At 47.9% G+C, this 23,978-nt stretch overlaps 1 protein-coding gene across 4 annotated transcripts in view; it reads right to left on the minus strand.

Annotated features, from left to right (window-relative positions):
* OTUD7A (OTU deubiquitinase 7A) overlaps window positions 1-23,226 on the minus strand; it is a 379,739-nt gene extending 356,513 nt beyond the window's left edge. For all 4 annotated transcript variants that reach the window (XM_023651659.2, XM_023651663.2, XM_023651671.2 and 1 more), the window contains exon 1: window positions 23,086-23,226. The gene's annotated coding sequence lies outside the window, so the exon portion shown is untranslated. The remainder of the gene's footprint in view (window positions 1-23,085) is intronic.
* Window positions 23,227-23,978: the final 752 nt, after the last annotated feature.

Genomic DNA, 23,978 nt, shown 5'->3' on the forward strand with positions numbered 1-23,978 from the left:
TCATCTGAGCATAGTGAGAAAAAGTTAACTGAGTTGCACAAGCAGATGACAAAATTAAAATTCCTCATTTAGATGCAGAATTTGTTTCTATAAAGACCAATTCTCTTAGATTTCTAAGAAGAAGTACTTACTAAGGTGCCCTTAGATTCTTGCTTGACCCAACATCGATCCAAAATACACTCCGCTGCCATTGTAACTTTAGTACTTCTACCCGAAAAACCTCATTCTGGCTTCTTCTACATGACGGAAAGAGTATGTTTTTGAAAGCTGGACTATCTCCTAAAGTGAAGCTATGCACAGCTATAAGCCAGCAATTTCACTCCTAGGTACACACCCAACAGAAATGCACACAAATGTTCAGCAAAAGACATGTTCTAGAAGGACCAAAGCCACACTGCTCACAAAAGCCCAAACTGGAAACCACTCAAAAGCCCCTCAAGAGTGAATACCACATCTTCACACAGAACTGAGAATTAGTCAGCTACTACTGCACGCGACGACCCAGACAAATCCCGCAAACATGAGGTGGGGTGACAGGAGCCAGACAGAACAGCATGCACATTGTGTGATCTCACACACGCAAAGCACAAAGAGGCCACGACAATCCACGGCGGGAGAAGGGAGGACAGTGGTTACCCCAGGTGGGCTCCTGGGGGCCGGCGTGTTCTGCATCTTGATCTGGGTGTGTACTAGAAGGGTGTGTTCAGTTTGTGAACATTTATCAAGCTGTGCGCTTATGAGTTTATCCTTCCGTAAAAGGCTGTAAGGCAGGGAGAGGGGGCGGTCCTCTCATGGCACTCCCAGGACTGGGATTTTCCTACCAGTCAAGCAGGCAAGAGGAACAATTTTTCTCAGCCAGCAGTAAGGGTGAGTCCCTTGTGGCCCAGTGGGTGCCCAGCCCCCCGACAGCTGGTTTCAGGAGAGGGGGAGGGGGCCAGGAGGTCACCCTGCAGGCCAAGAATTAAGGCATGCTATTTAACTAGATTGCAAATGTACTCTGAATTCTGACAAGATTCGTGACTCTCTCCAAATTTACGGTGACTCACCTGTGATCTCGTCAAAACTGTGACAAAACCCTGACCTACTTAGTGCTGGAAAATGCCTGTAACTGACATCGCTGCTTCCCTATTTAAAGCATGTCTCTCATGACTTAAGCAATAGCAGAACAGAAGAAAATCCCAAATTCACCGCATTCCAAAAGATGGGTTTACATTTGCTACCTGCCCTGAAGATCCCAAATGCTAAGGCAACACGCATCGGGATTAACGCTCTGGGCACCCCGAAGGCGAGGGCTGAGGATGTCGGTGAGAAACTGACGAGCAGGAGCCCAGCGTCCACTTGCCCAGCCTCACACCACTGCCACTCAGACCTCAGTCCTCCCTCAGCAAGGGGAACAAGGGGAGGCAGGAGAACCGGGCCTGGCGGCCCAGAACACTGCTCCTCAGGATCACCCTCCTGACAGCCGAGGGGGACAGCACCCTAGAAAAGTGCCTGAGACACACAGAAACAAATCTCTCACTCATTTCCTTGGGGGTGCTGCGGAAGCTTTTGTCTACCATGTGACAAAAATTTTTGAAACATTTTTCTGAAAAATAAAAACTACCAGCAAGCCTTCATTAACATGATCTGTTTAAACACGTTCTGACAGGGATTTTTTTTCCACCTGTGCTATGTTTCCAGCTCTTCACTTAAAAATTCACAAGTTTAAAGTGGAAGTCTGTACCATCTCCACGTAACGGGATCAGAGCAGGCAATGCGCACATTTTCTGCAAACATCTGGAGCAGCATCAAGATGAGCCCTCACTGAGCTTGGTGACAATGCACAAGCCCTGGCTGTGTCACAGTTATTCTTTTTGTCCTGTCTGCTTTTTTTTTCTGTTCTATGACTCAAACAAAACAGTTTAAGGACTATCAGGGCCGGCCTGTCACTTAGGTATGAATCCGGGAATGCACCTCTGTCCTGTGTAGGTGGATACTAAGCTCTGCACCAGAGCCATCTTTCCTGGCCTGAGGCGCCCTCCCAGCTAGGACACTGGCCTCCGTGAGCACCATCCAGCCAGGGCAGAAGGGTCACGACCTCGGGTGAGTGGGGACATGCATCATGCTTTCAAATCCAAGTTTATTAATCCTCTCTGTGAAGTCCACCCCAAGTTCCAAGGACATATTCACTTGGATGGGAAATTTGACAATCGGGGTGGAGGACGACCATCAATCACTGGCTCATCATTTGGAAGGGTCTTCCACAACTTTCCCATAAATAAATTGGTTTCTTGCCATCCCAACATCTTTCTATTCCTGTCTCATTGCTTATTTTTTAAAAATAATAATTTTAAAAAGCTGGATTCTGTGACGTGTCAGCCTTCCCCACCTTGCATGGCACAGGCACCCCCTCACCTGCCCTGGACAACACACACTTTGTCCCATGCCCTGGGCCTCCCTATCTCAAGGGAAGGTAAAACGAACGAGCCCGCTGAGCAGCATGAGGCCTCCAACTTTGTTCACCTTCCCCGCCCTTGCTGTGCCCAGCTTTCCAACAGGCGGGTGGAATATGGGCCCTCAGAAACCATCCAGCAATGTTGCAGGGGCAGCCTGGTAGCCATGTGCACCTGCCTTCCTGTTCCTCTACCCCCATGAAGCTGGCTGCATCCTGGCTCCTATTGCATGATGCATCCAACGAGGACAAGGGAGCCACCCTGGGACAGGAGAATCACTCTCAGCCAGGGCCCCATTTTACAGATCCTGAGGTCACAGCAAGCACGGTTAGGTGGCCCAGTCAGCGGCAGGCCTGGGATGGATGAGGGCATCCAGTGTTCTCCCTACCAGGCCCCTCCTAGTGTCTCTGGAGAAACCCTCTCCTTCCTGCACCTTCCAATCCTCCCCACAGACATTCCAGGACCCCACACACAGACGTCCACTGCGTGGGTGTGGAGAGGCAAAGTGTTCTGAGGACAGTACCAGAGGCTCAGCAGACCCCTGGGGGGATGGCAGCTCTCCCTGGGGAGGAGGAGTAAGAAGGGGAGGAGTTGCTGTTCTGAAGACTCCAGAGCACAAGTGGGCCCACAGAGCTGGGGCCACATTGGACGCAGTTCTCAGGACCTCAGCCCTGGAGTGCAGGATCCCAGGTACTCAGCTGTTGCTGGGGCTGCTTCCTCCTGCTTCTACCTGTTCCTCTCCGCCTCTGGCTGGCTTCGGCCCTCTGGGTGGACAGGCTCTCCTTCCTCACACCCCTGCAACCCTGCTGCTCTGGTCTTCTCACTCATGTTGGTCACAGTCCCTCCAGCCTCTCTATCTCCTGCCTTCTCAGCCTCTCCTCTCATGTTCAGTTGCCTGACTTCTTCTATATTTCCCACTTCAAATCTCAAAGGAATCCTGATCTCAGGAATCTGATCCACACAACCCTATCCTGGCGGGTGGAGCTCTTCCCACCAGGCCATGAGTGGCCACTGTTCTCTCTCCAGACTGTCTTCTGTTTCCTGGTGGTGGCTCGGGGAGGAAGGCAATGCGATCATAAACTCCTTGGTATACTGCCGCTGACTAAGTTAAGAAAGCTGGACTGAGCACGTATGACTGAGACTGGAGTGAAATCATGAAAGGGGCCCACTGAAAACCAAAGAGCGGCACTAAAGAGAGAGCTCCAAGCACAGAATTCATGAAGAAGGGCAACATCTCTGGCTGTCTGGTCTTCAGTGACCTGCCATGCGGCACTGGAACAATCCTTCTGTCCTACCTGGAGCATGTCCACAGCAAAGCCACAGCACCCAGCCCTCAGGGAGCACGCGATCAATATTTGGTTCACCAACCACAGCACACTCAAGTTAATGCAGCACCATGCAGTTACGGAAACCTTGGTTTAAGAAGTATATTTAATAATGTGGAAGAGGCTCAAGAAATAATACCAGGTGAAGAGGAAACAAAAGCAGATGAAACATTCTTTGTACACGTGATTACTACTTCTCCAATTGCTGCCCGCAGCCGCAAAGGGCAAGGAATGACAGGTACCACCAAGGCTACCTGGTTGTTTAAGCAATCAAAGTTTATTGACAAAGGGAAACAGAACAAGGAGCAGGGACAAAGGGGAACAACAAATCTGTACTTACAACATCCACACCACAATCAGCCTTTGAAGTCTCACTGAGGAGAGGACGCTTTGCCTCAGACCTGGACAATCGGCACTCCCACCCGCTGTACAAACTATTGGGACTTCCCCGGCTGATTGTGGTGTGGATGCTGTAAGAAGTGATTTGTTGTTCCCCTTTGTCCCTGCTCCTTGTTCTGTTTCCCTCTATCAATAAACTTTGATTGCTTAAACAACCAAGTAGCCTTGGCGGTACCTGTCATTCCTTGCCCTTCGCAGCTGCGGACAACACCAATGGGTATTTTTCCAAAGAGCACTTGCTCCTTTTATGAGAAAGAAAATGTGTAGACAAAACGTCTGTCAGATGAATGAGATGACACGAAGTCAAGGGAAGCATAATTTAGTGATAAATTAAATGTAGACATAGTCAATAAAACGCAGAGAGTTGCCCCACTGTTCCTGGCCTGGAATGGACAGAGAGGAATCCGTCCGTGCCCTCCCCCAGGCGATGATGAAGAAGCAGGACGCCCAGTGGGTCTGCCAGCCTTGGGCAGCTTCTGGGTGGATTGGGCTACCCTGACTGAGTACTGGACTCAGGGTAGGCAAAGGGTGCAGTCAGACTGAGAGGAAGCTCAAGATGTAACAGAGGACACCTTTTACAGAAATGTACAGCCACTTCAAACCTTCTTCCAGGAATAAATACAGGTAATCAGTGCTGTGTGCTCCTGAGAAAATTCCAACTCATTCCTAACATGCAGAAGAACAGCGCCCAGAGAGGACCATGGTGCACACTTGCCTGAAGCTGAGTAAGTGCCAGAAACGAACAAGGGGAGTGTAACCTGTCAAAGAGCAAGACGGGTGCTCTCCTCCATTAAGTACAACTAATGATGTCTCGCCCTTTACTACCAGGTGAAGGAGGCTATCTGTGAAGGCCCCAAGTCATAGTGATGGTGATGAGTACTATACTCCAGGGAAGCAACCAAGCGACCTCTGACTCCCAAATCTACTTGGAGAGGGGGTGCGGTTACAGCTGGGTTTTATGGGGCACTAATGGTGCAAAGGACTGCAACACAGGTGTGTATCTTCTTTTGGAAATCTAAAGAGTTCTTCCAATGTCATGACTGTGAAAATCACCGTCACCTCAGGGGAGGTGCCCAATGGGTGAGATTCATGAACACACAAAGACTTGCAACCTGCCCTTTGGGAACTAGGATGCTAACTGCAGAGTTCCTGAGAGCAGACACTCTGTGATGTGAGGACATGGCTTAAAGGTGTGGTGAGTGAGGAGCATGCCAGGAAAAGCTTTCAGAAGGGAAACCATAGAAGGCGTCAGGGCAGAGGCAGGGGTTGGGCCTTGAAGGAAGGCACTGCTCGGCATCAGGGAGAAGCAGGGAAGCCAGCAGCCAAGATGGGGGCAAGGCAGCCATGCACTAGGGGTAACTAGGAAGAGGGGGTGGCAGGCAAACCCTGAACTTCAACCTGAACTTTGAGTAATGGTTCACGAATTATAGGCAATACTCTAAAATGTTCTGTAATTGTTTTTTAAGTTTTCTATAATTGAACTTGTGAAAAACACACAAAAACCTCAGTCATATATCATCCACATAACAGGATCAAGAATATCCAGCCATCAGTGTATAGATTGCCTTCCTGCTTTTCTGCACTGACTCAGCAGTCATTTCCTGAGATATCGTGTGCTCTTCCACGATATGCACAAACCTAGCACCACTCATCAAGCCACTCTGTGGCAGCATCCCACATAAAATAGAGGAGGATTGGCACAGATGTTAGCTCAGTGACAATCTTCCTCAAGCAAAAAGAGAAAGATTGGCAACACATGTTAGCTCATGGCCAATCTTCCTCACAAAAAAAAAAAAGAAAGAAAGAAAAAAACCAAGTAAACTTCCAGAAAATATAACATGCTCGGTTGTGAAGGGCTGGCCAGTCCTTTGCCTCTATATAGCCGGGAGAGCTCCCAGATGGGGCTAACACTGCTCTAGCCCTGACAGAGCACTCAAAGTCAAGAAACTGCTCACTGGACACTCTCAGGACTTGGCACACAAATGTACCGGTCACTGCCTGTCTTTCGGTGGTTCCACTTCCCAAGTTGTTCCCAACTTCAGAGCAAGCCACCCATTCAACAGGCCCACAGCCCTGTCCTAACCCCCATGCCCTCTGTACTTCCACAACCCTTGCTGTAGGCAGCATGATGTACAGATAAAGGGTACAGGCTCAGAAGGCCCTCAGCTCAGACAGCCACGCAGAGTCTCCAAAACCACCAAGCCAAGGAGTTAACACTCAAGGTGGCCCTGGGCTCACAGTACCCCTGGGGACCCAACAGAAGCAAACACAACCTCACCGGCCAGGCACACCCACCCTGAAACCAAGCTAAAGATGAGACTGCAATCAAGTGAGAAAACACAAGAAGAAGAAACTCCCCAAGAACAGAGTCCAGCAGGCCCAGTGAACAGCAGCACCAGACAAAAATCCTCCAGCCCAACACTGCCAAGAAGTTTAGGTAACAACTATTACTCATAAACTATAACATACTGTTTTAAGTGATGGATTCAAGCATTTTTTAAAGTGATCAAAACCCTGAGTAAATAGTAAGCCACTTTAAAACAGATCATGGGTATGGAAAATCAAGAGAATTCATGGAAATGAGTAATATAATCACAGAAATCCAAGACCAAGTGGCTGGGTTTTATAGAGGATTTCACATGGATTAGGTAGAGGGCAGATTAGAGTGGAAGGCTGCACTGAGGAAACCATCCAGAATGCAGTAATGGGAGCCAGAAGAAGGGATAATGTAAGAGAAGAGCTGAAAAAACAGGAGAATGGAAGAAAAAGGACCAATAAATGACTAACTGGAAAAGGAAAGAAAAGAGGGAAGTGGTAACAGGTACTCTTTGAAGAGCTAATGGCTAAGACTGTCCTAGAATTGATGCCAGACACGAGTCATCCCCCGGGGTTGGCCCAGAGGAGCTAACAGATGTACAGCTCATTCTCTTATCTTCCCAGGTATCCAAAGAAGCTTCTGGAAGGCTAAATTCTCCAAGATCTTCTACCTTCTGGTTGCATAGATGACCTCGGGAGGCAGTCCTTCCCAAACACCCGATATATCCCTTTCTCTACATTTACAACAGCACAGTGATGGTGTTGATCATTTCAACCGATTGGTGCTAATCTCCTGTCTGCAGGGATGTGGGGCTCAGCTCTGCTGGCTTCTGTGAAGCCACGGTCCATAGGATACTCATCCCCAAGAGTGATAACCCCTGGGAACTCTACAAACTGGTAGGTCAGCAGAAAAAGAAGAAAAATATTTAGAAACTTCAGCTTACTATCTTTTTAGTGCACGGTGGATTTCTCACCCAGCAATTGAGCATAGTGAGTATAGATGCTCTTTCTCTTCTATGCCACTTGGCTGGCAGGCATCCCGGGGCAACACGCTGAAGGAGCTGTGCATAGCAGAGCTCGAAGTGGACCTGATTGGGGCAAAATCCTCACCAACTCTCATTCCTCAGGATTTAGGACTTCCTACTGTTCAGTTGCTCTGGCCTTTGAAAGATAGAGACACTGCAAAAACTGAGGGTTGTTAACATATAACTATTTAAAATTGAATACTTAGAACAAACAAACATATCTTAGATTACTGCAAGTAAGCCATTCCAAAATATATTTCAGGCCAATAGATTTGTATGTACAAAGAGCTCATAACAATGCAAAAAGTTAATAAACTTCAACTCAACACAACAAAGTGCAACTTTTCTATAAAGGACTAGGTTGTTTGTGAAGACAGCTTGTCCTCCATGAGGTAGACAACTGGCAAACTGTGTGTTCCCTGCTTGGCTCACCTGAACAGTGACACCTGCCTCACAGGGCGGCTGTGAAATTTAAACTAGATAATGTCAGTAAAATATGTGGCAATCATTGACGGCTACTCTTACTGCTTAGGGTTTACAGCATTAATTTATTATTCACTAGTGATTAAAGCAGGAAGTGTTCATTCAAGGCTTTATTGATTACCGTCCAAAAGGCGACATAGATTTCCGAGATACAGGCAGTCAATCCAAGACTGCCAGGACTGGCCAGCGCAGGATCAGGCCTCAGAGGTGGAGGAGGCTGGGGCCAGACGTCCAGTGTGGTACCTGTCTGCCTCCTCCCCCCAGGCTGCTGTGCAGGGGAGGCCAAGAGGGCCCCGGGGGATGCCAAATCTCGAATACTAGAGCTTATCTCATCTAACAGAAGGGCTTTAGTGAAAAAGTGTTCTGGAGCAAAACAAAAACTCTTTTTGGAAAAGGAACCCCAAAGTTACAAATGCTAAACAATGCCCAACCCCCATGAGAAATGGTTACCAATTTCTCTTTCTCAAAGCACAAGGTGTCCCCCAAAGATTGTAAGTAAAACCCCTCAGCATCTACACAACCATCCACCAGGCAGGAGTTTCTAGTGAATGGTTTACTCCTCCACACTTTCTTTGAAAGCCCCAAAAACAATGAAAAGGGAGAGAACTAGAAAGAGAAATATATTCCACCTTCAACGAATCAAGGAGACAGATACTAGCACAGAGCAAACATCATTAGTGTACCAGAACCAAGGTAATCAGGAATGGACACAGCAAGCCAGAGCCCACCTCCTCATCCCTGGGCGGGGGGGGCGGGTGGCTACAGACCCTGCTGGGAGAAGTGGCCTGGGCCTGATGCACAAGTCATGGAAGATCACGTGGACATGAGAGTGGAGCCACTGAATGGACCTGGGCCTGTGGACTTGGCCTGGTAGAGAGAGAAAGGAAGGCAGCAAACAGGAGACAGAAACACAAATGGCCTGCTGGGAGCCACACCTGCCGAAACAGGAAAATCTGGTGAATGCAGGCTTGCTGGGCAAAGGAAATACATTTAGAGAAAGCGTACTCCAGACCACAAACTTGAATCAAGTGCGCACCCGCCCCAGCTTCACTTGCACCTCCATTCTCTGGCGAGGAATTGACCCTATTCAAACAGGACTAAAATCGCAAAGTAACTAGCGTGGAACTAGGCATAGAAAGGGGATGAGGAAGGAGAGGGGGTGAGTAGGCACATGTACATGCATGAAGAAATGCTCATCAGGAAGCAGGTGAAGAGCCTCTTTAGTAAAATGGTCCCCACAGTCTCCTACTTAGTTTTCCTGTCATTGCTGTAACAAATCATCATAAAAGTGCTGGCTTAAAACAACAGAAATGTTTTATCTTACAGTTCTGGAGGTCAGAAGTCTGAAATGGGTCTTACTGGGCTAAACTCAGGGTACCGCAGGGCTGTGTTCCTCCAGGATGCTCCAGGGGGGAATCTGCTGCTTGTCTTTCAGTTTCTAGAGGTCACCCCTGTCCCTTGGCCTGTGGTCCACTTGCAGGAAGCGCATTATCTGACCTCTGTTTCTATCGTCATGTCTCTTTCTCTGACTCTGACTCTCCTGCCTCCCTTGAGATTATAGGAGGCACACCTGGAAAATTCAGGAAAACATCCCCATTTCAAGCTTCTTAATTTAGTCACATCTGCAAAATCCCTCTACCATATAAAATGACATATTCACAAGTTCTGGAGATTAGGAAATGATCATCTTGGGTGTCATTATTCTGCCTAACACGGGAAGACCCTTTTCCTTGCCTTCTCCTGTGTCTAGAGGCCACAAGCACGATTTGGCCTACAGTGCCCCCCCCTTCAACAACCGCAGGACAAGTCTTTCTCACACTGACACCTCTCTGGTTCTCTTGCTTTCACTTTTAAGGACCATTCTGATTACACTGTGCCCTCCCAGATACGCCAGGATAATCTCCCTATTTTAAGGTCTGCTGATTAGCAACCTTAATTCCATATCCAATTTTTTTTCCCCAGTTCCCTGTCTCCTCTTCCATGTAAGAGAACATACTCACAGTTTCTGGGGATTAGGATATTGATATTTTTAAGGGGTCATTATCCTGCCCACCCAAAAAGTTACTCTCCTAAAAAGATTTTTAAAAATCAAAATCAAAGAAGAGATTATAAACCAACAGAAAGAGAAGAAGAGCTTTGGAAAGAAATAAAAGATAAAATAAATGGGGTAGGGATGAAAACCACATGAGAAGCAATTAAATAACAGGATAAACACAATCAACTAAAGAGACAATAAAAGAAACAGAAAAGGATGTGAAATATTAAGTTTATCAAAGAGATGACAGATATAAGACACAGAAGAAACAAGGCACACATAATTCACATTCTTGAATTCTTAGCAGAAAAAGGTCAATGATAGAATAGAAGAAAATTTCTGAAATAAAGTGTCCTGTCTCTGTCCACTGAAAGGGTATATTGTGATTACTTTAAAAGAGAAAGATCAGCATCCAGAAATTGCCTGGTGGTCACTGAACTGAAAGAAGCATATGAACATCTAGGCAGAAAACAGGCTGAGTTCAAATTTCTCCACAACAACCCTCCGTGCTAAAAGACAGTAGAAATATTTTTAAAGGAAGCAGTGTGACTCAAGAACTTTATTATTCCCACAAGAGATATTGTGAGGCTTGTAAAAACTCTCCAGATGGATATCAGAAGCCATTTGGGAAGAGAACAGGGGAACACGACAAACAAACTGTACAATGAACTCCAGACAATTGAAAGAGGAATTGAAAGAAAGCCCTTGAGAATTCCTCCAGTATTACCGATAAAACGATACTGTGTGATCTGAGAATCCGTTTAAATATAGCACTAAGACCACATAACTGTGGAAACCGAGGTTACCTAAGAGAGGGCAAATGTTATGCATCTTGATAATGTAAGACTATAACACAAACAAGACAAACAGGAGAAATGGGAGGGGGGTGAAAGGAAGGATGGGCATGCAATTCAGTCATCTCTCAAAGCACAAGTGAGTTGATACCAACTCAAAACACAAGGCAGCTAGCAAATGTATTCCACGGTTTTCCCCGAACTTTACAGAAATTGAACAGAGACTACAGCTGCTCTCCAAGTCCACTTTTTCTTCCTGGGCATCCAGCTAACTCACATGGCTGTGTGCCGAGTGGATGGGGGCACACCACTTTCCACACATGGACTGGCCCTGACTCCAGCACCACCACCAGGAGGGGCTCAGTGATCTGGGGTTATGTTGGTAACCACAGGCTGACCCACCCAAACCAGGAAAGACATGTTTTAGGAACTTTCACACACCAAGAAATAACACCATTAGCTTAAATTCAGTAAACTCTTCATTACTAAATAAAAATAAAATTTAAATGAATACTTTAAAATAGCATATATTATAGACTAAAAATGTAATAATTACTGATTATTACAATAGGATTAAGTGAGAAAAAAGGAAAATGAAGAACAATGGGTAGTATATGCGCCTATGTGTTTAAACATGAAAAAAATAAGATGCATACTTGGACATCCACAGACTATTTCTAGAAAGATACTCAGAAGCAATTAACAGTGGTGCCTCCTGAGAAAGGCACTGGGGTCTGGGATAAGAAAATAATTCACATTTTACTATATACTGTTGTTTTGTTTGAATTCTTTTAACTGGTGCAAATACTCACTTTTTCATTAAAAAAAACTGAATAATCAAAGGAAAAGAGCAAAAATAGTAAGGCTTTATTTTTGTGGCATAATGTTCACCCTTCTACCTTTCTGTATGCATAAGAAGGACTGTGATGCTGGGTGCAGGATTTGGGAAGTTCTGTATTAGTTTTATCTTTCTAGATCTCAGTACTTCTTAAGGAACATGTTTTATAAAAACTTTCCCCCAAACAGATGGTTATATTCAAATCATCAAATTTAAAGTGGAGCTCACTAAGGGCCACCTTCTTCTCAACTCCCTCTCCCCTCCATGTGTTAATTAAACTCATCAAGAGTCTGTTAAAAAATTAATGCCAATGGCACACAGTGGACAAAGGTTTGAACACTCCTTTGGTGTGCTCCCTAAAAAGGAAAGCGCCCAAGGAAATTCTGACATATATCCAAAGGGTACACATTGCCTTCTCTGGCTCCAGGCTCTTTTTGGTAGGTCCTGGGGCATCCCATGAGCTCATGAAGAAGCTGCTTGCTGGACTCGCTCTGGAGCTCCTGGACAAGCTCCTCCCTTTCCCAGGTGACCTCACTCTAAAAGTTGATGACAAGTATGTGATGACGGGCCCCTGTAATCCTTGAAACAACCCTGTGATGTGCCTTATCTCACCCCCATTGCACAATGAGGAGATAGAGCTCAGAACAGTGAAACCTCTCGCCAAGTCCCCCAGATTCCCAGCGATGGGGCAGGTCTCTCCCCAGCCCCAGTGGAGAGGAACTAATGCCCACACAGTTTGGTTTCTGTCCTGAAGAAAGAAGGGCTGGGAGAGAAGCCACAGGGAACTGACAGGTGCCCTGGACATGCTGTCACCTGTGAGGGGGTGTCACCTGTGGGGACATTGAGACTGGGAGAGGACCTAACTCAGCCAGGGACTCACAGTAGGATGCAGCACCAAGGGAAATAAAACCCAGTGTGTCCAGCCTCAAAGCACAGCCTCTCCTAGACAATCCCCCTAGGGCCTGGGGCTGAGGCTGTCTTACCCAGGCCAGCCTGGGCACTAATGGTCTCCTCTGTAGGCACTTGAGTGCCCACAACATCCCCTCTGGACCCTCTGGAAAGCAGAGCATGCTGGGGATGCAAGACGTCATGGGAGTGGAAGGAGAAAGCAAGTGAAAAGCCACTAGACAGTCAGGACAGGGGCCTGACATGGACCCACTCTACTCAATGCCTTGAGCATGGGGATCCATCTGGCGGACATTCACAGGGCTGGCCTGAGCCAAGTGCTTGTAAATGTTCAGCATGAGCAGAGGGGTCAAAAACAGCCTCCTCAAGTTTTACCAGCCCAGAGATTTGGGGAAAATGCTAACCTATGAGAAGGTTACCTAGGGAACAGGGTTGCAGCCTCATGCCTACTGGGTCCCAAAGAAACGACCTGATTATGGCTGACCCTTGCCTGCATTCAGCCTAAGAGTTTAGCACTAGCAAACCTGTGGGCCATCCTCCTCTGGGAGCCACTGGGAGTCATCTAACAGCTTCATGACAAATTCTATGTCTCCAAGTGACTTATGCTCTTCCTACATTCCCTCCAGGTTTTCAATGTTGCTTTTGAAAAGTAATGCAATGACAACAACGTTAACAATAAGAGTTTCTTACATTTGTATAGTCTTATACAATTTACAAAGTGCAAAACTGAAGCTGGGATTGGGAAGGACTCTGCCTCTCCCTGAGAATGTGCCTAGGCTGTGGAGTCCTCTGACCCTACCTGGCCACCCCAGAGGAAGCCATGGCTCCCACCTGTCTGTGCTCCGCCGATGTGGTGTCTCCACGTGTGGCCTCTCCACCACCCTGGAAGCTGCTCAAAGATCATGCAGTGCCCAGTTTTCCTGATATCACCCCTCCTCGGCCCGGGCCAGCACCAAGGCCCTTGGTGGAGTCTGTTGCTGGGGCAGCCAGGAGTCCACTCTAGGGGTGCTTCCTCAGGTCTTTCTCCGCTGGCCCACTCAATGCCATGAGGAATCCTGCCTGCCTCTTGGGCAACATGAGGAAGTGACAGGTAGGGGCGGCAGGAATCTGGGGCCCTGCATGCTGTGGGCTTGGCAGTTTTGTGAACTTAGACAGGTCATCCCAGCACTCTGAGGAGTAGACAGCCAATGTGCCTTCTGGCCCAGAAAATATCTCTGTTTCTTTTCCTCCCTGTTAGCAAGAGTGTGACATGAAGAGCGCAGGCTTGAGGTCAGGGGGTCTAGGTTTGATTCTAGACTGCTGCACCGCACCCTTAAACACTTGACTTTCCCCTCCCTGGCACCCTGGGCACTCTTGTACTACAGACGGCTAATACTTGATTGCAGGCCTTTTCTTGGTAATGCCCAACCTCATCTCCTTCCTGGGTCCCACATCTGGCCTCCAAAGTGCACCCCAGGTGCACCCAGAGTGTGAGGGGGAGAGGAAGGACCAGAGACTTTCCATTCTGATACAGGGCTTTTCTGCCGTGAGCCCTCACTTTATTATCAAGTCTACAGTGGTTCAGTTCTCATCAGGTAACTTTTGCAGAAGAAAGAACATTGAAATGGGACAACAGAGAAGGCTAATTACTTATAAGAAAAATTTCCTAGCAGTACTTTATCCAGAAAGAATCATTTCCCCTCAAGACTGCGAGGACAGATCTGTCCATCATGGAGTCGGGGTTCTGTTCTCTTACAGGAAGTTGGGTAGATCTTATTCTCTTGCCAAACTGAATGAACATTAAGGCAGGGGATAAGAATCCTGCCCAGAGGCAGAAAGGTGAGGTCCAAGAATCCACTAGCCCCCTGGGGACCCTTCAGAGTAGGGAGACGAGCCCATGAGAGAGGCCAGGCAGGTAGCAAGAGGGCAGTGCTGGTCAGGGGACCAGAGTGGACAGCACAGGCGCTGGCCAGAATCAGGATGTGGAGGGAAGACCAAAGGAACCATTAGCCCTGAGGTCCCATGCCCCTGGCTGTGCAGCATGGATGTCACAGAGTGCTGCTGTTTCAACACCCCTTTGCAAGCCTCGACAGCAAAAAGTGTGGTGGGGAGGAGATTTCTTAACAATCTACAGTGGAATAATTTGTCTTATCAAACAGATGTAGCTAGTCTTCCCTAAGACTGCATACAGTGTTTGTGATACATATAATGGAAAACATGAAACTGTAACTCCCCTTAGGACGTGCGCTCTGTTGTATGACAAGCAAGTCCCATTACAGCGAATCGGTAAATAATCTGGCTTTTGTTTATTTTGCATATTCCCAAACTGTGGGCTGAAGTTTGAAAATGTTTCAAATTTTACATAAGGTACATTCTCAATTACAACACTTTTTGAACTCATGGAAGCTACACAATTTTAGAAAGAATAGTTAAATTTCTAATCTTAATTCCCAGGAGACCAGTAAATGAATTTAACAAACACAAATTGAGAGCTTGTTCTGAACAAGGTGCCTTGGAGATGCAATAAAACCTAAGGCACAGGCTTCCCCTCGAGGAGCTTAACAGTCAGAAGGAGAAATGCAGTGCACACAACTCACTGGTCATTATAAATACTTGCTAAAATGCTCCATATTCTCCTCGATCCAAGAAATGGATACAAATATTTTTAAAAGACACCTAACTGTTCCTACCTGTTCTCTCACAGCAATGAGTAGAGCTTTCTTTGCCCCAATTAGCCAGCACTTGGAGAGAACTAGGGAATTATTTTGCACAGACTCATGGAGTAGAAAGGGATATCAGAAGGCAGGCAGCTACATTTCTTCATTTTTCATGAGAAATTAAGACCAAGAGAATGTGTCCAAAGAGAAGGCTGAAGCCAGAAGGTGGCCTCTAGGCTGGGAGCTCTCTCGCCAGCAGGCGGGGCCAGCATTCACCACAACGGGCAGCAGGGCCATACAAAGATGCCATCCGTGTCCATGTTTCTGGCCTCACCTCCAATTAATCCACAGGCATGGAGGAAGTTTAATTTAAATGCAACAATACACTGATCTTCTTCTAATAAACTCCAAATGTTAGGCAGTGGAATTAATTTGCCCGTGTCGACGCCTGCCTGGGGCTTCTGATGCCTTAAGTACCCTTTGTGACGATGCTTTTCTGAACACTTCATCTGCCAGACTGTTCAAGGGATAAGTCAACTTTGATAGAAGAAATCTAAGGAAATCCTGTCAACCTCGTCCAGTGCAGGCAAAAGATCCAGGGCAGACACTCTGGCTGACAGCACATGCCATGCCTGAAACCCAGAGTCAACTGGCCACTTCCAACCAAGTGGACCTGAGGGCTCAGTTCACAGCCAGCATCTCAGACAAGACAGACTTTACAAACGGAACAGTCAAGGGGTATGTACACAAACTGCAACCAATCCTTGCAATTCTAGGCCACACGTTTCCACCTGTAGAAAATGAGAGTTCGTCTTGTACCTCATACTCCCAGCAATGGTATTGTCAGATTTTTTCAGCTTTTAATCACTTTAATAGATGTGCGGTAGTATCTCATTGTTTTAATTTCCAAGGGACCCAGTTTGGCCTTTCAATTGGTCTACCAATAATTGCACACCCACGGTGTCAAGTTAAACAGATAGCCACAGAGCTTTCACTCAACCTAATAAGTGACTGGGTTTGCAAAGGAGCCGCTTCCATCCATGTGGGCCTGCATTGTCCCTGAGGTGGCAAGAGACCTCTGCGCCCTTCATCACAGTCAACATCCTGTGGCCTCAGAGCCCAGAGACTTGTTCTGGGAATGGCAGCAGGCCTACAAGGTAGGGTGGACAGAGAGGTCCAGACATCAGCCTGGCCGTGCACTTCCCCCAGGGGTAAATGCCAACACCATCTGAGCTGGTGGGACCTCAGGTCACAGTCACTGCCCTTCACTGACACTGACTGGCAGGATCCGCCTTTGAAATGCTTTTCTCTTTCCTCTTCCCCGCCTCTCAGTTGTTCACGTAAAGGACTAATCTTTCATCAACTCCAAGAGTAAGAAAATGTGTACTGTTATGATCCCATCCAGTGAGACCTTGGGGCCCTGTATTTGCATGCCCAGCAGCACCCAAGATGTAGGAAACACAACCCAATTCTCTAGGAGTTTGCAGTCTACTCTGATTCCAAGGAACTTACTTTGGCATGTTCTAACAGAGCTGGCTAATGATTCTAGACAAACTCTAAGAATCACCAAACCATTGACGGTCCTCCATCTTTCTTACCCAGGCCTCCTTCTTCCTCTACAAAAAACATCGCAGCAAGTTCATCCAAGCAATGCCTTGAGTTATGAGTGCAAACTATAAATCCATCAACTGACAAGGGAGAGAAATTGGGCTAGTGGTGAGTGAGACAGACGTACTCTGTCTCCAATTCCTTTTATTGGAAAGACTGATGGCTCTTTATAATTTAAACACCCACTGTGTACACTCCCATCTGCTCCTCCCTGAAGCCTGCAGGAGGCCAGAGCAGACTTTCTCCCCCGGGGGCCGCCTGGGACTGTGCCCAAGGTCACACAGCTGGTCATCCCTTCCAAGTTGGCTGGCAACTTGTACCATTTATTTTTACTGTTCAGTGGTGATTCTTTCAACAGATGGTATGTTATTATTTAAAAGGCTGAAAAACAAATATTCTAATTCATATATTTTAAAAAGATTAGTTAACTGTATATCTTGGATGGGGAACGATCTTTTATAAAGACATGAAAAATTACACATGCAAATGTGTTGCCCATTCTTAAATAACACACATTTTCTCCAACCTTCACATCATCACTAGAGAAACCATGGGGAAATGGATTATAACCATAGTCTTTGAACTCCAAGATAAAAGGGTCCGGAGGCAGTTTTAGGGGTGGGAGGAGGGCACAACACGTCCCAGGACATGGTGCTCCGTGTGGTCTCTTCCACAACAGGGATGTGCCAGGCCAACCCTAAGATTACTTTAAGAAGCAGGAGAGCCCTGTGTCATAGATAATCCTACAATGGAAGCACAGAGGTGATGTGGGTAAACCATGGGTATGTCAGCCCCAGGGCAGCAGAGCAGGGTATTCTCAGAGGGAGCAAGGCTTGCCCTGGTAGGGACAGCACCTGAGTCACCTGCTCCTGCTCCAGGAAGCCACCCTCTCTGGGATCAGCTCCTGTCTCAGGAACTGAGAAACTTAATCTAATCTCACAGAGGGGCAGGTAGGTGGTCTGTTCACACCAACCCTTAGCCCGACATGAAACTGCAGTAATCTGACAAAACAACTGAATGAAACAGAAAAGGAAGTGAATTTCAAAGGTTTCATTTTCTTTCATAAAAGTCAATACAGTATCTTATTCATATATATTCATTCAGACATCAAATTTCCATTATATTTTAAAGGAAAAGTATGGAAGAATAAATGAAGCTCAAATAGAAAATATTTCCTTGGAAGGAGAAACTCAAATTTCTTCAAACCAAGAAAATGAGTTTACTTTAGACTTATCTGCTTAAACCAAGAGAGATGTATTTAGAATTTGCATTAGGCTTAATACACATTTGACTTCTAAGAATGTGAGATGGAGTACAGCAGAAATCTGCAACAGCAAGGCTGGGGGTTTCGTGGAATCATGCAATTTTTCTAGATAAGGCCGTGGAGACACGTGAGGCTAACTCTCATCCAGGTTGGCCAGCTGTGGCCGAGGCAGGAAGAAATGCAGGGTCTACTGCCTCCTAACTCCAGTCTTCATCCCACCCCCTGCCACCACCTGTTCAAGAGATACTGCATGCAAACCAGTCAGCTAATCTTGCCTCCACAAGGCGGGTAGGTAATAAGACAGCATCCAGCCCATCCACAATTTCAGAATTTACAGACTTATTTTCAACCACCTCCCAAGTCTGTTACTATGAATGATAAAGAACTCCGTCCTCAAAGTGTGGCGAAGGCGGCTCCGCCCCTGCCCACTCTGTCTCATCATGCTAAGGCCATCTTATTCTTGGTCTGACACATGGACTGCCTGCGAATGCAGCAGTCTACCAAGTCTACCAAAGAAAACTCGACTTCCAAGTCTCAAGGGTAAAATATTTTCCAATTAGATATATTACAAAATGGAGCCAGCATGTTTTGTGTCCATTTAAACACCAGTGGATCTCAAGATTCCCTTTGAGAAGGATATTCTGAGGTCGTCCTAAGGATGGACATCTTTTTTAAATATATTCATTAACTATTTATATCTTAGGAAAAGTCAATTAAATAATTTAAAACTTCTAGAGTAACAAAAGTCTTTAAGAAAGGTTCTATAGGCAGCTGGTCTAAGTTCTAAGCACTAAGAAGACAAAGTTGGCTTTTTCTTCTCCAGAAATGGCCTCCTGAAGGGCAGGACTACAGACTGAGGTGCCCAACTGTGGTCTCCAGGGAAAAGATCATGGCCACAGAGCCTTGGGCTAACACCTCAGGCTGGCCCTGCACATCTCTGTAGAGGGTGGGTACTTGGGAAGGGGTCATTTCACCAGGTATGACAGCGACAAGCAAAATCCAGAACATGTTGGCAGTGTCCTGCCTCTGTTCGCTGTGATATGAGTTTTCTACTGCTGTGTAATAAATTAGCACAAACTTAACTATTTAAACAAGGTGAATTTAACCCAAGTACAGGTTGGTGGGTCCTCTGTTCAGGGACGCACCAGACTGAAATGAAGGTGTCAGCCTGGGGCTGCAATCCTCATTTGAGACTTGGCGTCCCCTTCCAAACTAACTCTCAGAACTCAGCTTCTTGTGGTTGTAGGGCTGAGGTCTCTGGCCAGGGACCCCTCTCAACCCCTAGAGGTCATTCAAGGTTAGTGGCCATGGGGCCCCTAGGAGGTTTCCACCATGGTTGTTAGCTTCCTTCCTCTGGCTGGACATCTTCTAAAATGACTGGGTGCCACCTGTTTTTTTATCCAGCGGCATTTCCCCATGTAGCCATTTAAAGTGCTCCAAGTGAAAAGCCTGGTTCAGCACAAAGCAGAAAAACAAATTAGTCCCTTTTGCCCCTTTGAAATCAATAATTCAGTTTTACGTGCATTTTCCATGAAATAAGAAGTATAAAGAAATATCCAGTCATAGCATTTGGATAGTTCTCTGGCAGATCTTTTCCCTTCAAAGTGTGATGTTTCCTTTTTGAATGTGGGCTCCATGAAGAACTTGGGGAAGAGGAAGTATTCTTTGTTTTTCAGTACATCTCTAGATACCATGATGATCATCCAAGCCATGGGAAATACCCATGCCAGCCTAGCAAGATGACCCTCCCTGCAGAAGCTGGCCTCTCTAGGCTGTTCTGCTGGGGAAACCTCACGGGGAACTTGCTGATGAATAACCTGGCACAAACTTAGAGTCAGATTAAGCACATTTCAGTGAAAAGCACAGTTGCCTTTTTTCTCCTGTTTTCATTTTCTACGGGAAAAGAAACGTAGTGATTAAACATTTGCTTTTCTCCATCAGAGAAACCCTGAGACCAATAATCCTTGCAAGGCAGGGAGATAAACCCCCTGGGAGATGCCACTGACACAGAGTCACAGGGTTTAAGTCAATAGAAGTCAAACCCAAGAGAAAACATTACAGGTGGGTTGGGGGCATTTCCACTGGCTGTCCTGGCTGACACCCTCACGCCCTCCCAGAACGAGGTTGCAGGCTGGCAGTTCCACAAGGCCAGCTCGCTCCTTCTCCAAGCCAACACTCTCCCTTCTGCAGACTGAGAAGGCACCGAATTTTCAGACTAGAACCAAGAGCTACGCTTCAAAGACTGGAAGCTATTACAATCTCCCTGTCCCATGGAGGGTAGTCTATGTTCTGGAAGCCACAGCCTCTGGCTATTCAAGTATGTGCCCGTCCTTCCTTCAGTTTCCATCCCTTAGGCGACAGGCACGCAGAGGCGCGGCGCACACACAAGCACACCCGTGCACATACACGCACACTCCCCTCAACTTGGCGATCCCGGATCTCTCTCAAGGTGGCTCAGGTAGAGGCCCGCCAAACCGCGTTTAGCACGCCCCCTGCTGGCCTCTCGGGAGCTGACTCAGCCTTTATTCTCCGTGCCTAAGACAGGAATAAATGACCTTAAGATCCAAAGGGAACAAAAAGAAAAGCCAACGCAATTCTGACTTCTTAGAAACGGAAGACATGATACGCTAAGCATAAAAAGGGGATGAAGAAACTTTAAAGTGATTGTTTTTTAAATGTTTTAGGAAATAAGTGATGAATAACTAAAGATTTAGTGGAAACACTTTTAGTTGTATTTTCACAAGCACTACAGTGAATTAAACAAAAAAACATTATGGTGAATATTTCCCAAGGTCTATAGGTGAAAGAAAAGTGGATATGTGGCCAGAGTGGTTTCCACGGACTCAATTTCTAAAGAGTTCACAACCCCGAGCCCTAGAAACCAACTTTAATACTACTGAGAATACTTCAATTACAGAAAAATCTCAGCCGTGACTTAAGAGCCCAAGTTCTAAAGCAACTATGCAGCAGGGGCAAAGTCTCCAAAAAGATGCACATCTGGAGACAATTCTGCTACAAGGTTCCCTGTCTCACCCAGCCTTGCCATTGCGAATACATTTGGCACCTTCAGGAGGTGAGAGGCCATGTACATACTGCTTGCTTCAGAGGGAGGTGGCCCTCCCCTTCTGCACATGGTGAGAACAGACAGTTCAGCTTCTCCACAACTCCAGTGATGGCCTCCACCAGGGCGGGCGGCCTCAACAGTTACTTCCTAAGGGCGAACCTGCCACACAGGATCCAGGCTGAGACCCACACCTGGCAAGACTCCATAAAGCACTGGTTTCCATCCATTGCCACCCTGAAAGTCAAAGGCCTAATGCAAACCACTGCTTCTCCATTTTCCTCACGTGGATCTAGGGTTCGAAAGCTTCACATTCCTGATCAGACTCAAACTTTTTTGTGGCATATGGTATTAAATTCCTTACAGATCCAATGTGATCTCACTAATAATTTAAGCCATGCTTGTTTTAACCAATTAGGAGTAGTCATTAATTATTAAATACAAAAATGTCAATACTTTTGTCCCTTATTGAATATCCTTTCATTTGATAGGCTTAAGTATATATGCAAACTGTCTTGGGAACTGCTTACTTTTGTTCCCATAATAGTCGGTACTAATGGAACACTCACACACACAATAATCATGACATGCTGCTCACATTTAGGGGGGAAATTCCTCCAGAACTTGGTGTGCTATGCAGGCAGGTCTCCAGCCTCTGTGCTCTCCTCACCTTCTTTGGGTGTTGAATTGGCCTTGGAGGCTGGTGGGACACACAGCTGTCATGGTAAGGAAACGAAAGGCAGGGAGCACCCCAGAGCCACTGACACCCCATTCCCCAGGACCGGCTGCTCCCTGACCCATCCTGGGGAGGGGGGCAGTGATGGAGAAGAAAGGAGACCTGCAGATTTTCCTGAAGCAATCGAGGCCCGTAAAGATTTACACACCACTGTCCACGTCTTCCTGGACACATCACCTGCCACGTCAAATACAATATCTTTTGAAATATTTTGTCTCACGGTTCACTTTAATTTACAAAGATAAGGCAAGGCAATTTAGGATGTGAGTGTCACGCATGACTTTCCCCTGGATCCTTGTGCTGTGGATGAAGCAATTCCCAGATCCGTTAGGATCTAACAAGTTTCCCTTCAGCCACTCTCAAATCTATTAATTCTCAAGCCAATTAATATAAATAAAAACCGTTTTCACTCGTGTAAAGCTGTTGAATTTAGGAAGCAAAGGCAAATCCATTTTATTGCAAAGATTCTCAAAGGGCTGCAATAGCGGCACCGGGAGGAGGGTACACTTGAGCGGTTGTGTCCAATAAAGGAAAGTTTTTGTTAATGATGACATCACTGACATCTCCCAAATTTAAAGGAACACTTAAAGCACAGCAGACGCAATTTTTTACCCTCCAGTGAGAAGATACTAGGGAAGGTCTCCGGGTTCACCGCCAAATTGCATTAACGGTTCGCCTGCTGTCCAGCCTGACCCAGAGAAGCCAGCGAGCGGTGCACCGGGCCGTGGGGGCCCACGCAGCTACAGCCCGGGTGCCCGGCTAGTGGCCTCACGCGCCGCTCCTCGGCCGGCCGGGCCATGCCTGGGACTCTGCCGGCGCCGCTGGACCCCCAGCGCACCCACACGGACCGAGGGCCGGTCCCCCACGCCTGTCATCACGTTCCAGTGCAGACAGCCAAGGAACCCCGAGGAGATGCCGGCTCCAACCCAGCGAGAGCGCCGCGCCCTGCCCCGGAGATGCGCGCCGCGCCGGGCCAGAGCCGGTGGCCGCGGCGCCCGCGGGGTCCAGAACGGAGCCCGCAATGCAGACTCGCCAGCAAGCCCAGCGCGGGGCCCGCGACCCCCGCGCCCCTCGCGCCCCCGAGCCCTGGCCCCAGGGCCGCCTGATCTATGCGCCCACCTGCCTTGCCGCGAAGGGACGCGCGGCCCGCGCTCGGACAGCGCACCTGCCTGGTCCGCGGCCCCAGCCCCGCCGCCACCGGCAGCACCAGGGCCAGCGCCGACTCACCTGCCGCGCCGCGCCGCTCCGCTCCGCTCGGTCAGCCCGCAGCGCCGCAGTCACCGCTACCCGACTTCCATTTTCTCTCGCTTTAAAGGAAAATCGGATCAGCTGTTTTGCTCTCGCTCCGGCTCCGCGACCCCCTCCCCAGCTGCTGCTCGCGGTCTCGGGGGCCTCTCCTCCCCCGCCTCCTCCCGCGCTCCGCTCCGCCCCTCGCGCCCCTCCGCTCCGCCCGCGGCCGCGCGCAGTGCCCGCCTCCCGGCTCCGCCTGCAGCCGACCGGCGCGCGCCCTCCCCTGACGTCACCGGCCGCAGCCGCGCCCGACACCCCGTTCTCGTGGACGTGCGCGCGCCGCAGCCGTCTCCGCCCCGTGCTCGTGGCCACAAGCCGCGCCGTGGACCGGATCTCTGGGGAAAGCGCACGGCGCCCCCACGTCCGCGCCCCCACGTCCGCGGCCCCGCGTCCGCGCTCCCACGCTCGCCCTTCCCGGTGCCCCTGGGCACCTGCCTCCGGGGCTGCGGGAAACGCTGCTTAAATTGCCTGCCTTTGCCTTCAGCCTGCCTTTCTCATTTCTTCCTCTCTGTTCTCTCTTCTTTTCTAAGTATCCCAAACTTTCTCCCACCCATCCTGTCTCGGCTCCACTCCCAAGCCCTGCTCCCAGGCCAATGCATCACATCTAATTCAGAGTTGGTCCTTTTGCCTCCTAAACCGGTTCTCTGACCTTTCCCCATTTCTTGCTTCCTCTTAATACTTTTTCATGCCCCTACTTCAGATGGTCTCCTCGCGGGTGTCGAGGCCTGCCCAGTGCTCTCTGCCTACCCTCACATCACCCATCACCCTCTCGGTGTAACCACGCCCCCTCTTCCAAATAGTACCTTATGTTGCAGATAGCTGATACCACC

This window comes from Equus caballus, chromosome 1 (genome assembly GCF_041296265.1).
Source record: "Equus caballus isolate H_3958 breed thoroughbred chromosome 1, TB-T2T, whole genome shotgun sequence".
NCBI lineage: Eukaryota > Metazoa > Chordata > Mammalia > Perissodactyla > Equidae > Equus > Equus caballus.